The sequence below is a fragment of the Ipomoea nil genome, unplaced genomic scaffold (genome assembly GCF_001879475.1).
Source record: "Ipomoea nil cultivar Tokyo-kokei standard unplaced genomic scaffold, Asagao_1.1 scaffold1125, whole genome shotgun sequence".
Taxonomy (NCBI): Eukaryota; Viridiplantae; Streptophyta; class Magnoliopsida; order Solanales; family Convolvulaceae; genus Ipomoea; species Ipomoea nil.
Window position 1 is genome coordinate 91,158 of NW_017617553.1, and position 16,071 is coordinate 107,228.

Here is a 16,071-nt window from a genome sequence, read left to right on the forward strand (position 1 = left end):
ATTGATAAAATTTGTGTAGACGGCCTTCATAATTTATATTTTCTTTACCCAAACTTCATTTTGCTAACTCTAGTTAGATTACCTTAGTTAGTTAACTCTAGTTAGATTGCTTAGGTTTGTTTTAAACCATGGTTTCCTTTGCTTTGGATTTTTTAAATAATTTTTATATTTTAATTTTTTTTTCTTTTAAACAATTTAGCGAATGTCATTCTTCTCGAGAAATGAATTAATAACAAAGTTTATTATATTACGTTTATTATTTTTATGATTCGTGAATTTTTAAAATCTTTTTAACTATGTTTTATTAGAAAAGAAGTGATTTTTTAAAAGGTATTTTACCTCTCTCCTTTTTTTTTTAGTGAAATAAAAGGTATTTTATAAAAAGTGTAGTAATGTAAAAAGTCATATTCTATGTGTTTATAGCTTATTCATTGAATGTATTATAATACATTAATTAATTAATTGAGATTATAATTGTAATATATCATATATTCGTCGTTTAAAAAAGAAAAACAAAAGAAAAGAAGAAAAAGAAGAAGAAACATTGAATTCTATACTCTTGTGGAATAATTTTTACTTATATCCCTAATTAGGAAAATAAAATTATAATTTTCTTTTTCTTTAGCCAAACTATATTTAGTTAACCCTAGTTAGATTGCTTAGATTGGGTTTAACACACCATGGAATTATGGATCTTAACTATGGTTACTTTTTTGTTTGGAATCCTTTAATTTTTCTTTTCATTTTTCTTTATTTGTTTTATTAATAGTTTACCGGCAACAAATTTCGTTGTTTGTTAGCCATCTATTAGACTTAGCATGGGATGCAAACGCTTGATAAATCAATCTTTTAGTCTTTGCCAATCACTAAAATTGTTAATAAGCATATATTTTCTTTATTAATAAATAGAATCTGTTGGGCTTCAGCCGAGTTGGTTGAGTTCAGCCCCTACTTAATTCGAAACTTGTCGTTGTGGATTATCATGGAGGGATATAGTTAAATGATTAATGTCCACTTATTTATCACGAATTGATATGAAAAGCAGATAGCCAACGAACTCTGTGGTTAAGCGTGATTGACTTACAACAAGGATGGGTGACCCTTTGAGAAGTGAGCATAATGTCGGGCCAAGTCCAGTACATCCCGGGAGGGGGCGCGAAGGCTATGGTCCGAGTCAGGCATGTTGCACATCTGTGCTTGGTGTGTTCAAAGGTTGCAGCAAGTGCAGGGCGTCTACTTATCACCAATAAATTTTAAATAACAAATGACAACCAGATAGCCATAAGCATATTATATATATATATATATATATATATATATATATATATATATATATATATATATATATATATGGTTGCATTCACATGCAAACACCCTTAAAATACAAACTTGTGGACAAAATGGGACCATAGGATTAAAGGGGTTGGGCGGCTTAGATTAAGAAGATCATCATGTAGCATTTATGATTAAAATTTTAAAAAGGGGTAAAAAAGACAAAGCATGCTAAATTTAAATTTGAATAATATTAGAAGACAATATCACGAATGATTCTCTGCGAATTTTAATAGTGGAAGGATTTTAATTTTCCTCTGTAATACGTAAGGCAGCGGACGAAGACTACACAACAGGCGTTCCAGGAATAGCGTGAATCGAAGATGGCTATGGCAGAAACGGGTAAGCCCTCCGGTCCGATTGAAGCAGTGTTGCAATTGTTTACTGTAAATCACGTGTGAGAAGGTTTTTAAGATTTAGGAAATCAAGAACATGAAGATAGGATGGGAAATTGATCATAGGGGGATTAAATTAACAATGTGTGTTTTATTGTGGGGGTGGTGGGGGGGGGGGTTGCATGACCATGGGGTAAGGTATGGACACATGTATAAAAGGGAATAGTCAAAAGTTGGTGTAACAATGGGTAATCAACTGAATAAACGAAAGCATATAGAAATTCTTGACTAATCTAAATTCTGGGTTTGATAATGGATATTGTGCACATATTCTAATTCCGGAGTGCACACATGTCGCACCCCATGCCAAACCATGTTTACACAGAAATAGAATTTCGTTCATGGTAGGTTGGTAGTTGTCGAACGAGAGAAGTGACATTAAAATGCTTATTGTGTGCGTTCATGGTAGGATATGTGTGTTTAGAAGTCATGCAGAGAGACGTTTTATCAAAATCATAAATACAGTAACAATATGATGATGATGATGATATGGTTAGTTAGTGTGACTCACAGGTGCCAAGCAGAATGTTGGTGAGATAGATGAATGTGTAATGGACATTTTCGCAGATGGACGTTATTACAGTAACTATTTTTAATTCGTGTTTCGCTTTCATGAGTTATTGTGTGTGCACATTGGCTGATTAGTGTGTGCACACATTGATCTAAGAGTGAAATAATAGTCAGAATTGGATTTCCACGTTGTGTTGTGTGCATCTGAACATTCCTGTGTGTGCACGTACAAAATAATCGTACAGTATAGTGAGCATTTTATTACTCTAGCGTGTGCACTAATAGAATTGGCGTGGTCTTCATACAGATACAAATTAGTCTTTGTCCCATGCATGGGGGTGGCTAACAACAAGAAGTCAATAACATTTGGAGCGGGCCTTATTGCTAAAGAAGACGTGGACTCTTATGAGTGGCTTTTGGGCATATTCAGGAGCATATTTGCAAAGAATGCATATTTTGGGATGTAATAACTTTTGCTACAACATACGAGATGATCAAGAGCGTTAATTGTTTACAATTAAGTTTTTTTTTTTTTTGAAGAGGTTTACAGTTAAATTATTATACATAATAGTATTCAAACCGTGATTAAGGAACAAGAGACACTGGGTGTGCACGACAGCTTATTGGTGTGTGCATAAGCAGTTCGAAGATCTAGATTACACAAGTAGAAACGCAAATATTCATTTAGTACTGTGTGCATTGCAATTCTCTTCTGTGTGCACTAACATAAGTGCCTCGGTTATACTGTTGTTGTGTTTGCATACTTGCATTTAGGTGTGTGCACATGTAGTCAGAAGATATGAGTAACATAGACAGTACTGGAAATACTAGTTTAGTACTATGTGCGTTCTAACGTTCATGTGTGTGCACGAACAAGGTTACAAGAGTATTGTGGCCCTACAAAGCTACATTGTGCACAAAACTGTATACCACATACATCGCCAAGATAACATTAATGCACCGACCAAAATAAAAGGGGAATAACATAGGTCAAACAACAAGTCACCCTAACACCAAATGATAAACAATAGATAGAAGGGTAGTGCAAATATCAAAAACTAAAAAACCTACGCCAACACCCAAGCAAACTCAACAACAGTATAGTTCTCCTAAAAAATTAAGTAATCATAACAAAGTCATAAACTAGAATAGGATACTCTAAACAGCATCCAACGGAGTACAAATAAACTAAAACTCCTGAGACAGGTTCCTACTTTTGTGTAGATTGAACTCGGAGATTGTAATTTCCTTCATGTAATGCAACATGAGTTGGTGCAGCTTAGTACTATCTCCTTTGGTAAGGCCACACTCCCATTTGACCTCCTCAGCATTGAGTTCATAATCTGGCGCATTCCACATAGAGTCTTGTTGCAGCCTCGCAAGGAACGCCAAAGGTGGCGCCACAAAATCATCGTCAACATAAAAAATCCCCGAGCCACCAACTTCTGAATGCGATACCATGGTTTTCTTACCTATAGCAACCAGCCAACAGGCAAGGAAAGACCAACCACGCACGAATTCAAAAAGACAATTCAAATGCACACAACATATTCGTAAAGAATAATTCATTGTTTTCATAACAGATCGTATTAATCCAATATGAAATGATAACTCCTCGCATTTATCTAGTCCTAAAGGATTAACCATTTCATATAATTCCAAATAGCAACGAATTAACAAATAGTCAAATAGTAATCCACATTCCACGAACCCACCTTACATAGGCCTTAAACGCAATTATTAGCCAGAATAACCTAACATTCTATATTGTAATAGGGATGCTCCTGCTTTTTATAAAACAATGAAAATAAAAAATACAATTACCATACAAATCATAGAAGTATGAAACGAAACACCCCAACTAAAAAAATAAAAACAGAAAAAAAAAATAAATAAATAAATAAAAAACAACACCAACCCACAACTGCTGGTAACCAGAACACAAACGAAAAAAAAAAACAAAAAAAACAAAAACAAAAACAAAAAAAAAAAAACAAATCAAATCAAATGAAAATGCACTACATTAATCTGCCAAGACTAGGGGGAAAAAAAAAACATAAACACCGAAACAAACCCCCAAGAACCAAAACAAAAAACACCCATTGAGCTGAATATGCAGTACATTAATCTGCCAAGAATACGAAGAAAAGAAAAACCCTAAACAACGAAACAATAACCCCCCCCCCCCCAAAAAAAAAAAAAAAAACCGAAGCCAGTAGCCATAATCTGCAAAAAAAAAAACTCCAATGCAATGAACAATCCGACAACCAACCCCCCACTCCCACATCGACTACCAAGAACACAAATATTCTTACAAAAGAGCCACCCAATTCTGTCAAAACCCAACAGGACCAACAACACAAAAATAACAAAAATGGGGGAAAAAAACCCTACCTCGCTTGCCTCGATCGAGGTCCACAGGCGGTACCATCTGCGTTGTTGGAGAGGCGCAACTACGAACCAAGAGCTTCGCCGATCGAAGGAGCTTGAAGCAACGCAAGGTCCAGATCGCGATAGAACACAGATGGGCGGAGACGGAAGAAGCAATCATGATATTAGCGATGTGAGAGAGAATAAATTAAGAAACCCTTAAAAGCCCCCATTAACAATTAAAAACAAATAAAAACACTCCACATGAGGAAATTAAAATTAAAATACAGCCAAACCATAAAACAAAATCACATCCGTAGATCCCTAAAATTAAACGCACCAGATCTGTCCACACGTTTGTATTTTAAGGACTGTTTGTATTTGAATATAATCCTATATATATATATATATATATATATATATATATATATATATATAGAGGGAAGGGATCAGGTGCATTTGTAGTTTCCCGTGCGGTTGATTAATGTGCGTAAATTTTATACTTAATGTGCGTGAGTGTTGTGCTTAATGTGCCTGAGATTTGTACTTAATGTGCATAATGTTAATGTGCGTGAGTTTTGTACTTAATGTGTCTGAGTATTGTGCTTAATGTGCGTGAGATTTATGCTTAATGTGCGTGAGTAATTCAGAATTACGAGCTCAGAAAGAAGCAGAACAGAAAACTCACGCACATTAACGCCCAAGCTTCCTGTACTTCTTCCTTCAATTTGGCCATGGATTCTGGATTATCAGCTACCTTCAGTGCAGTTGAATGTTTATATAGATGACGCACGCACAGCAAAATTTGCACACCAACTAAGTGTGAATTTCTGTTGTATTATTCCCATAATTCTTAACCGCCATAGCCGCCTCCGCATCATCATCATCAGGGAGGGGGCAATGGCTACTGGGGATGGGGAAGAAGCTGACACCCATATTTTCTGCTGCATTTTAGACATTCACGCACATTAAGTACAAATCTCAGGCACATTAAGCACAACACTCACGCACATTGAGTACAAATCTCACGCACATTAATCAACCGCACGGAAACATTTCACTATATATATATATATATATATATATATATATATATAACCATGATCAAATGCGATCTAGGTTTCTCGTGATAAGTGTGGACTAATTTGATTCATCCATCTAGGATGATCAATGGCTAAAAAATGACAGGTCAATTTTATAAATATTAGTACAAGGGAATCAACTAGGAGATTTCATGCATCTATTTCTTTAATATAACGAAACTAATTTAGAGCAAATATGTTCTTTGTGGAAACTAGTACCAGTAATCCAATTGCACATGAGATACTACCAAAAAAAAAAAAAAAAAAAAAGAAAGAAACGGATAAGCATTGAAGATGTAGACTACTAACAAAGGCCGAGTAGCCGACTACCGGGGGTCGAGTGGCCGACTATCGGGAGCATAGTGGCTGACTACCGGGGCCGTGTGGCTGACTACCGGGGGCCGAGTGGCCGACTACCGGGAGCCGAATGGCCAACCATCTTTCCTCCTTGCTGTTTAACTGTTTAATTTTTGAACGTATTTACTCTATTTAAAGGGTAGGCAAGATAACTTTTTAGATCGAACTAATGGTTTTATTGTAATACTATAATAGTCAATCGTACATGGTTGCTAACTATATGGGTTTATTTTATTTGCTATTGATAGAATTTCTTGAACCACCTTGAATTCCAAATGCGCTCAATTGGTTTCCCCTCCATTGGTTTGGATTCGCAAATCTCGTCCTCCGATTTGTCGACAGGCCTGGAGGTAGCAAGATGTGGCCATATGGCGATCCTCACTCCCTCTAGTATCCGAACTTTTAGGGAGAGATGTTCAAGTGATATTACCGCTCATAAGTCCTCTATGCCAAGTTGCTCGAGGATTACATTATGTGAGGATTTTATCTTGATGACCACAAATTCCATGTCTAGTACCCGCAGCTTGCGGTATTGTCTTATCTCAATAGGTAAGGTAATACATCCCTCAGCTTCTATACTATTCCTGGTGAATCCAACGAGTAGGGTCCTAACCGGCTGTAACTGCTCCCTAACAAGTTTTAATTTGTTGTATGTCTCAAGGTACATGACATTTATGTTGCTACCAGTGTCCACGAATACCCTTCGGACAACAATCTCATTGATATCCATTGCTATTAGCCCTGGTTTGGTACTGGGCCGCTGGGGAGGTCTTCATTAGTAAAGGTGATTATTTCCATCTGGCCCCCTTTTTTGCGCGACTCTGTGCTGTATTGCCCCTGCATATAACCGTCTAGCCCACCGTTTTCTTTCCACAGGAGCTATCCCCTCCTGCCGGGCCCCCATAAATTAAGTTGATTACGAGCTTGTGTTTCCAATTATGCTCTTCATGTTTCGCACGGTCATCATCTCGTTGATTGGGATTTTCTGAAGGGGGTTTTGTCCTTGGGTTGACAAGGGTGGGATCCTCGATTTAGAGCCATGGTGGCCGTGGCCATTGATTGGGGAGAGTGGTCGATCGCCCTCTTTGGATGAAACCTTCGATCTCCTTTTGCAGAGTGGTGCATTATTCACGACAATATTTAGGCTCCCTAGTGGTTAGTTGGACGCATTGCAAGCGGTTACCTAAATGTAAGGAAGGTGGCGGTGGCAGGTCCGCTGTTTATGTGGGGCGTGGTGGTCGTATCTCATACACTAGTCGAGACCCAAGTACAGGGACCGATCTGTAATGGAGGTTGGTCGGTCCTCTGTCGATACCTGGTCCATTTTCCATTTTGCGTATTTGTTGGTCCATTGAATATATAGCTTGGTGTAAGTTTTAGGGGTCTCCCTCCGCAGGCTAGCGAACAAGTCTCCTGATCTTAAAGCTCCATGAACAATGTTAAGGCCGTTTGGTCATCTAGTTCCTCCACTATCTTTTACCTCTTTTTGCTACCATTCAAGAATTCTTTCAACATTTCTATCTCCCGTTGTTGTACGGAAGCTAAGGCCATAAGTGCTTCTTAGCCTTCATGCTTCCTGCAAAGTGTGTCATGAACTGCTCGGCCAAGGTCTCAAAGTAGATGATCGATTAAGGTGGCAATGACTAGAACCAATGTTGCGCTGCCCCCACACCCCCCAAGTGTTAAAAAAAAAAAAAAAAAAAAGGCGCGACAATACATGGGGTCCTCCACCCCTATTATCATCATCTTTGTTTAGAAACCGACCAGGTGATTACCGACAAGGTAATCACTGGGTCATATGTCCCATCATACGTAAGCATTGTTGGGAACTTAAAGTCCCTTGGCACGCGATACTATTGAATTTCCTCGGAGAATGGGCTGGGAGACAACAAAGACCATGCAGTCGGCCAGTCCTTTCCACTCTCAACTTCCGCTAGAGGTCATTTACTTCTTTAGCTAGCTCCGCAACCTCTTGGTCTTGGTTTTCTCTATCGGGTCCTTGGGTCTCACCACAGCTTTCAGCCATTCCCTCCGAAAACCCTCTTTATTATATTCCTCATCTGCTTGCGGTTCTCACGTTCAAAGTCTAGCTGCCCGAGCTGCCTTCGCTTGTCGCTGAGGATTGAGTAGGGCTTTTTGCCGCGAGATCTTATCTTCCAGGTTATCTTGCCTTAACCGTTCAGTGACAGGTAGTTGACTTCGGGGATCTAGGGGGTCGAGGACTGAATTTGCAAGATGATGTTTCCTGGGTAGACCAAATCCCTGTGTTTTCTCAAGCGATCAGTCTTGGTCATCTGCTTTTCGTGGGTGGTCCTGTCTAGAGGGGTCTGGTCGGGACTCGCCTCTTTGTATGTAGTCACATTGTAGGGCCTCGAGGAGACGCTCAGTGACCTTTAGCACGGCAAGATGGGGTCTGACACGGTTGGGTTTGGGGAATGCCAGTGACTGGCCGTATAGTTGAACAAACCTCCTCTTCCTCCAGGGAGTTCTCTAGATCATTTCCTTGTGCGGGTACAGACCGACGAGACATTGTGCGAGAGGCAGGTCGACTGAGTGTTTCCCGCACAACTCGGACTGACCGATTAGTTTGAGTATGTTGTCGTGTAGTCACCATGATCTAGGGTTTTAGGATTTGTATCTCAGGTTTGAGGAACAAATGTAAGTTTTCGTGTTGATCCCACAGACGACGCCAGTGTTGGTTTTATGACTTTTGGGCAATCAACGACTGACCAACACAATGGTTAAAATAACGAATATATGAGAATATAGAGAGAATGTGAGTATTATATTTTTGAATATTGCTTGTGAGTAGTAAAAATTGCTTGATTGTTTTCATATATTGGGGGTATTTATATATATTATGGGCTCGGAGCCCTACCAGGAATAAAAGTCTTATGTTGTTTCCTATTGGGAGTCATAATTATATTGAAAGTAGTGGGACCAATACAAGATAGGCTCAATCCTTGGTATCTTATGAATAATAGGTCTAATCCTATTGAAACTCCTTCACTGTCTCGTATTGGCCTCCTCTTAGGCTTCCTTGGTCTAGATATTTTCTTGGACCGATCCATTTATTCAATCTGGTACACCATCCATCAGATTCCTCTAGAGTTGGGAAACTTGTCGAGCCTTCAAGTGTTTTTTTGGTTGGGCGAATTGGTTCCCTTTAGCTTTGCCATCCCCCGTATATAAGTGAAAGAGATTTATCTCGATAATATGATTTTTTTTCCATTCTCTATCTTTTGGTATATTTTTAACATTTAATTTGTAAAAAAATGCATACTCATTCTTCTAATGCTATTCATGTTTGCAACTCGTACAACAAAGCCAACACCTTTAATAAATCCGATATAATTATATATGAAACTAAAACAACAATCACTCAAAAATAACAATAATATTGTTAACATATTTTAGATTCAAATATGTTCTTTTTTACAAACTAGCATCAGTCACTCAATTGCACATGAGGCACTAAGAACAAAAAAGAAGCGGACAAACAATAAAGACAAAGAAAATGACAAACCAATCCAAAATGAATTAACAACACTTAATTTCAACCAAAAATAGTATCTACTACCTAATACCATACCAACTACAATAGATATTTAGATAATTGTTTTTAGAAAAGTGCAAACATTAATTTTAATACCAACTACAATTAACTTCTATATAATTTTGCATTGATATACTTTAAATTACTTATTTAAATACAAACATTACGCATTAAATCAATCGCGCAATGCGCGTGTATATATATATATATATATATATATATATATATATATATATATATATATATATATATATATAGAAGTCGGTTCTGGTGCGGGTGGGCGCGAGTGTGAAGTTTAATCTGAGCCATTGACCTTGTTTAGATTAACATCCAGGATTACCAAATTTAAAAAAAAAAAAAAAAAAAAAACGGTGGCAATTTGGTAATGCGCGTGTATATATATATATATATATATATATATATATATATATATATATATATATATATATATATATATATGTTCTCATGTTTTCACCTAAGCACATGTTCTCACTGGAATCCTACCATATATAGGTCAGGTCTTCCCGTACGGTCAGTGCGGCATACACCATTAGGTATGCATAAATGCACCATACAGTGTTTGAAAATACACCAGAATGAAATGTCAAAAAATACACCACACAAATAAAAAATACACCACACATAATGGTGTTTTCTTGAAGATACAAAAGAAACACGACATATTTGGAGCTAGAGTAGTCTTCTCATATTTCATTTTGAGAGCACTTCTATTATCCCTCAGTATATTATATTTCCTTTACAATTAGATCTCAATACACACATACTATTATACTAATAAAAGAAATAATTATCTATGGCTGACGTAGAGTCTTTATGCATGAAAAGGACTTCAGGTGTAATACTTAAAATTAGAGTTGGTCTAAATAAGGCCTGAAGAGTAAAAATTAGATGTTTACAAACCTACTAATTACTGTCAAGTTAATAAAAAGATATTTATTTAGCATACAAATAGAGAAACCATTTTGGATGCAATATATGTCATAGAAAACAACATAAAGGCCTAAACTATGTAAATGACACTGAATTATGAATAAATTCATGTTTTTAACATTGCTTAATAACTTGACAGCTACTATAAGATTTGATGAGATCAATATGTTGGTATCTACAAGCAATTAAAATACCAAACACATATTCATGTATACATACATTATACATATTGGGCAACTATGTCTCAAACAAATATACAATGATATAAGATTGATACTAGTTAAACATTTAAATGTGGCAGACAAAGTACACAGGCATCAAAGCCTTGTTTCTTTATATTCAATTGCAATTGTCTTCTCTCTCCAAAGTTACTTTCCTTTCTGTCAATATCTATAGACATTGAAAATACCTTTTCCATTCTTTGATATAATGGTCCGTGAATCCCCAACATTTGCAACATATAGATGATTGCCAACTAGAACTGCCGTTGAAGCAGTAGAGCCATCATCTCTGATATGTTTATTTACATACTTTATTCCAAAAAATGTAAGGTAATCATTTACATTCTCATTTATTACGTGTGTATATGATAAATTAGTTAGTCAATCACTAATTAACTAAAAACTTAGTTAACAATAAGAGCTAAAGAAACTACCAATGGCTACTAACTCAAGATTATTTTAAATGGAAGGATGGTTAAAACAGTTCTAACCATCAAATATCCCAAACAAACAAACTGTTTCTCCCTCAATTTTAGAAGTCTTAATATCATAACAATCCTCCATGCTAGCTCTCTTTCCTCTAAAGCTTGAATAACCACAACTCAGTCTTCCATCCTCACTATACAGAAGAAGAGAACAAAAGTGAGCAAAAAAATGTATTACAAGTAGATGGTAATTAACTATACATAACCAAGGGACTAACACTATGGTATGGAACATAGCGTCTGCCATAATAAGAAAACAGTTAAACTAAAAATGTGTTAGGAATAAAGTGTAATGGTTTTGATATGCCAAATATATATTTGTAGATCTCCCAATTTTATTTTATAGGTCTAGTAGAGTCTTAGACCATGATCGGAAAATTATTTAAATTACAAAAGAGAAAAACAGAGGAAGATGCATGAAAATAGAAGAAGAAGATATAAAGCCTAAAATCAAGAATTTGTCTGGAGAAAATGACAAATAGAAGAAGATGATGAATGATATGAAATCATGTCGCTACTACTCAATAAGATATCCCAGGAGAATTTTCGTGAAAGAAAATTAAGATTGGAAGATTGCATGAATTTGACTTGGAGATCAAGCATCTATGGAAAGAAAGGAGTACATCAAAGATGATTGGAGATTTAACCAATAAGCTGTATGGATGAAGTGGAAGATGCCTGATATATTATGTGATGAAATGACTCAAGTTTGAATCTCACTATCAACAATTTTACAAGGTAAAATTTGAGAAGCCAAAATTATGGGATGCAATTTCAAATTGGGGACCGATTCAAAGAAGAGATAAAATCTTGTAAAATTTGAGAAGCCAAAATTAATTAAATCTGATGGAGTTGGGCGCTAGTTTGGCTTTGCGCGTCAATTACAAGTGGAAAATTGGGTGGCAATGGAGTTGGGCGCTAGTTTGGCTTTGGGCGTCAATTACAAATGGAAAATTGGGTGGCAATTGAGGGACCGATTGGCTTTGGGCGTCAATTACAAATGGAAAATTGGGTGGCAATTGAGGGACCGATTCAAAGAAGAGATAAAATTGAGATGAAATTCAGTACCAGGAGAAGTCTGGGAGCCAATTTCGAAGTCAAAGTCAAATAATTCAAATTGGGAGTCAAAGTCAAATAATTCAAATTGGGAGTCAAAGTCAAATAATTCAAATTGGGAAGCAATTGAAGCACCAGGAGTAGATTGGGAGCCAATTACAAGTCAAAGTCAATTGGGTGCCAATTACAATGGAGAAATTTAAATTGTCAAAGTCAATGGGTGCCAATTACAATGGAGAAATTCAAATTGGGTGTCAATTAACTACAAGTCAATTGCAATTGGGTGTCAATTACAAAGGAGAAATTCAAATTGGGAGGAAGTTCAAAGCCAGCTTGAAGTCTGAGAACACCCAGACGTGAGAATGAAGAAGATGAAGAAAAAATTACAGTGAAAATATTCTCACAAGGAAAAATACTAGTCTAACTAGTATGAGATTAAATTGAAGAATATTTTTTGAAGTATTTAAATCCGAAGAACCACTTCAGAGCTGATCAGAGAAGCCATTCTACACAAAACTGAAACCCAGATATTTCTAAGAGACGTGAGAAAACCAGAGGAATATCAGATGAAGTTTGGGTACTCATTTGCATGAAGTTGAAGCTCTACCAACGGCTAGCTTATCTCTTCTGACACTTTGCCAGAAGATAAGATAAGATCTCTAACAAAAGATACAAGAATTCAAAAATGAGATCGTTTCTTTCCAACGGACAGATTCTCATTACCAGCTATAAAATGATGAAGATATGAAGACTTGAAGATCACGAGCTCAAAACGAACTAAGGGGAACGAATAGAGCAATAGAGCAAAAATCTCATTTGGTGCAGAGCATACCAAAAGAAATCTTCAAGTGTGAGAAAAGTGAGAAAGAACTCTGAGAGCTTAAAGAGAAATATTCAGAGAGTTCAGAAACAGGGCTAAATAGAGCATAAATATCAAGTGCTTTACTTGATATATTCAAAGCGAGAAAACACTCAGAGCGTTCAAGAGAAATCTTTCCAGAGTGTTACATCTTCATCAAAGAGACCTGCGCATCATTGAAGATCTTCTACAGAGTCTCAGAAGTTGGAAGCAAGACAAAACTTGTCTTGGAGCAAAACAAGAGAAGGGAGGAAAGTAGCACGGAGCTGTGAAATCTTGGATTGTCACACGGAGCTGTGAGATCCGAAGCAGCAGTGTCGGAGGCACTGGGCGTGATTAGTGCGGGCTTTGTGATCAAAGCACTAGATCACTGGATACGTTTCTACCGGAGTGTGGAAGACGGGGGGAAAGTAACGCGGAGTCGTGAAATCCTGGGATAGTAGCGCGGCGACGTGAAACCCGAAGCAGCAGTGTGGTGTCACTGGGCGTGATTAGTGTGGGCTTGGTGATCAAAGCACTAGATCACAGAATTCATTGTATCTTGGAACCAAGAAGTGGTGGATATAGTGAATTGCTCTTGGAGATAAGAGCAAGTGGAGTAGGAGGATTACACCACCTCCGAACCACTATAATTGTCTTGTGTTCTTTACTGCTTTCTTTACTTACTGCTCTTTATTTGCTCTACACGAGATATATAACTCACACAATCTCACACACACTTTATCTTTATTTAATTCCGTTGTGCACCATACTCTAACAATCTAGTTAAGAGTTTTGGTTTATCTCTGGCTTAACAATTGTTGTGCTATGCGAAAAAGCTTGAAAGTCTATTCACCCCCCCCCCCCTCTCTAGACTTTCACCTTACCTCTTTTGGGATCAACAAAATGTCAAATTGATTCATAAAAAATCAGTATCTCCCAAGCTTATAACAAAATCATACTTGCATATCACCTCTTCCATCCTCCACTAAAATAACCGCCATCATCATCCTTCTGTGGCAAAGCATCAAGTTCTGGTTCATGTTTAGCTGTTGAACCAGTATCCACCATCATCTTTATTATTGTTGTAAACCTGTTACCCCAACTAGTTTACTTTGCGCTGCTATTTACATTCAAGAATCCAGGAAGTTTGTTGAACTGTCTTCCCACACTGTATTTCCCTTTATGTCCAGTTTGAATAAATCCAAATCGTCCAGCAGCATGTATGATCACAGACCTCAGGCAGCTATTGCATACCATCTAAGTCAATAACAGCAGTTTTTAGTGCGCCATAGAATGCAATTCTTATTGATGTAACCACCTTCAGATAACCCATTAGTGAAAGGCCAATAGAATGTCAAATTCTGAACAGAAAAGCAAGAAAGCAACAGAGTGTGAAAATTTTAAAAATAATGAAAAAACTGAAGAAAAAAAATAAAAACTACAGCTTTAAGCAACTGAAATCAATTCTAGAAAGAAATGCACGCTCCCACCCCTCTCCTCAATCAATTGTCACATGATACATGAGTGTAAGGTCAATACATTGTCACATTCTAACAAGTAACAAAGTTTGTGAGATAGAAATGATAGTAAAAAAAAAAACATTTAAATCCAAACTATATCAGTACCATTGATCATTCCTTTGACAACATTAAATACACAAATTCCTATTTGCGTCTATAATTTTCACACCAATAACACTACTACCAATAAGAATAATATATTATCTTTGGGGTGATATGCTTGATTTTGTTCTTTTTATCACACTTGCCTTTTAGGCAAAAGTTCATAGCACTGACACCAATGTGAAATTTTTGTTCTCTGTATTCAAAGAGAAAAAACGAAGCTCAAGAAAAACACGGATCCGATCTTACTTTCAAAGCAGTCAACTCCGTGAGCATCAGTTACAAACCCCGAAAAACATATCTGAATCCATGATTAGAAGCTTAAAAAAAATTTTAACAGTGACAATTTTATCAATGATATGCTATAGAAAACGGCAGATCGATCACTTGAAACATGCAAGCTCCGCCTAACAGTAATTGGATCGAGTAGTAAAACCCGAACCAGAAGATCATAGGATATACGAATCGTATACACGATTCAACGCCAGCTTTAAGAAAAAGAAGAAGAGGATATTCATAGAAAAATAAAAAAGCGGAAAAAGATCATTTCACAGAGCCTTCCGCGGCACAAAAGCGAAGAGAATCCCGAACCCTAGAAAGTGAAATTCCAGAAGGAGGGGCGATGATCGTACGTATGAGAGAGTGTGTGTGAAGTGAGAGAAAGACTCACAGAGATACTAGAGAGACGGCTGGCGCTTCAAGGTTGTGATGGAAGAGAGAGTAGCAACGTGGCAGTCCATATGCACCTGAATTTTAGGTAATTATCCGCTGCTCTCTAGGGGGGGGGGGGCAACATAAGATCTTCGCTCCGAGCACGAGATCCGGTGAGTTTAAGTGCAAATAGGAGTAGGACCCCGGATTCTGGCTTCTTGTGACGCTCCGACAATCATACTTTTTTTTTTTTTTTAGAGGGTATTTGGTTGAAAGGAAATAATTAGGGAAAGAGGAATTATAATTTGGTAGGAAAAATAATAAGGTATGAATAAAGTAGGAATTTAAATTGTATTATTTGGTACACAGGTATATAATTACAAGGGATTGAAAGAGAATAAGTTATATAATTATTAAAATACCCTTGTGTACTATAGTGGTTCGGCTATTAACAAAGCATACTCCACTCTTCTTTCACAACTCGTGAAAGGCTTTGAACTATCACTCCTAGTACAAACTAAGTCAAGCTTGCTTCATTGATCACTAAGTGGGACAGCAACTTGCTAAGGTTTTTCAACTCCTCTGAGTTTATTCCGCCTCTATTAACTCCAACAGAGTTGAGTGGTTGGAAAAGGTTGATGG

At 37.0% G+C, this 16,071-nt stretch overlaps 1 long non-coding RNA gene across 2 annotated transcripts; it reads right to left on the bottom strand.

Moving 5' to 3' along the window:
* Positions 1–10,637: 10,637 nt before the first annotated feature.
* Positions 10,638–15,549, bottom strand: LOC109183365. 2 transcript variants are annotated; one of them, XR_002054531.1, is made up of 3 exons: positions 15,449–15,549; positions 14,127–14,474; positions 10,638–11,393 (listed from the first exon to the last, which is right to left on the bottom strand). It is a non-coding gene; the product is annotated as an uncharacterized LOC109183365 (long non-coding RNA). The 2 variants fall into 2 exon arrangements; XR_002054530.1 differs by lacking the exon at positions 15,449–15,549 and adding an exon at positions 15,028–15,442.
* Between the last annotated feature and the right edge of the window lie 522 nt (positions 15,550–16,071).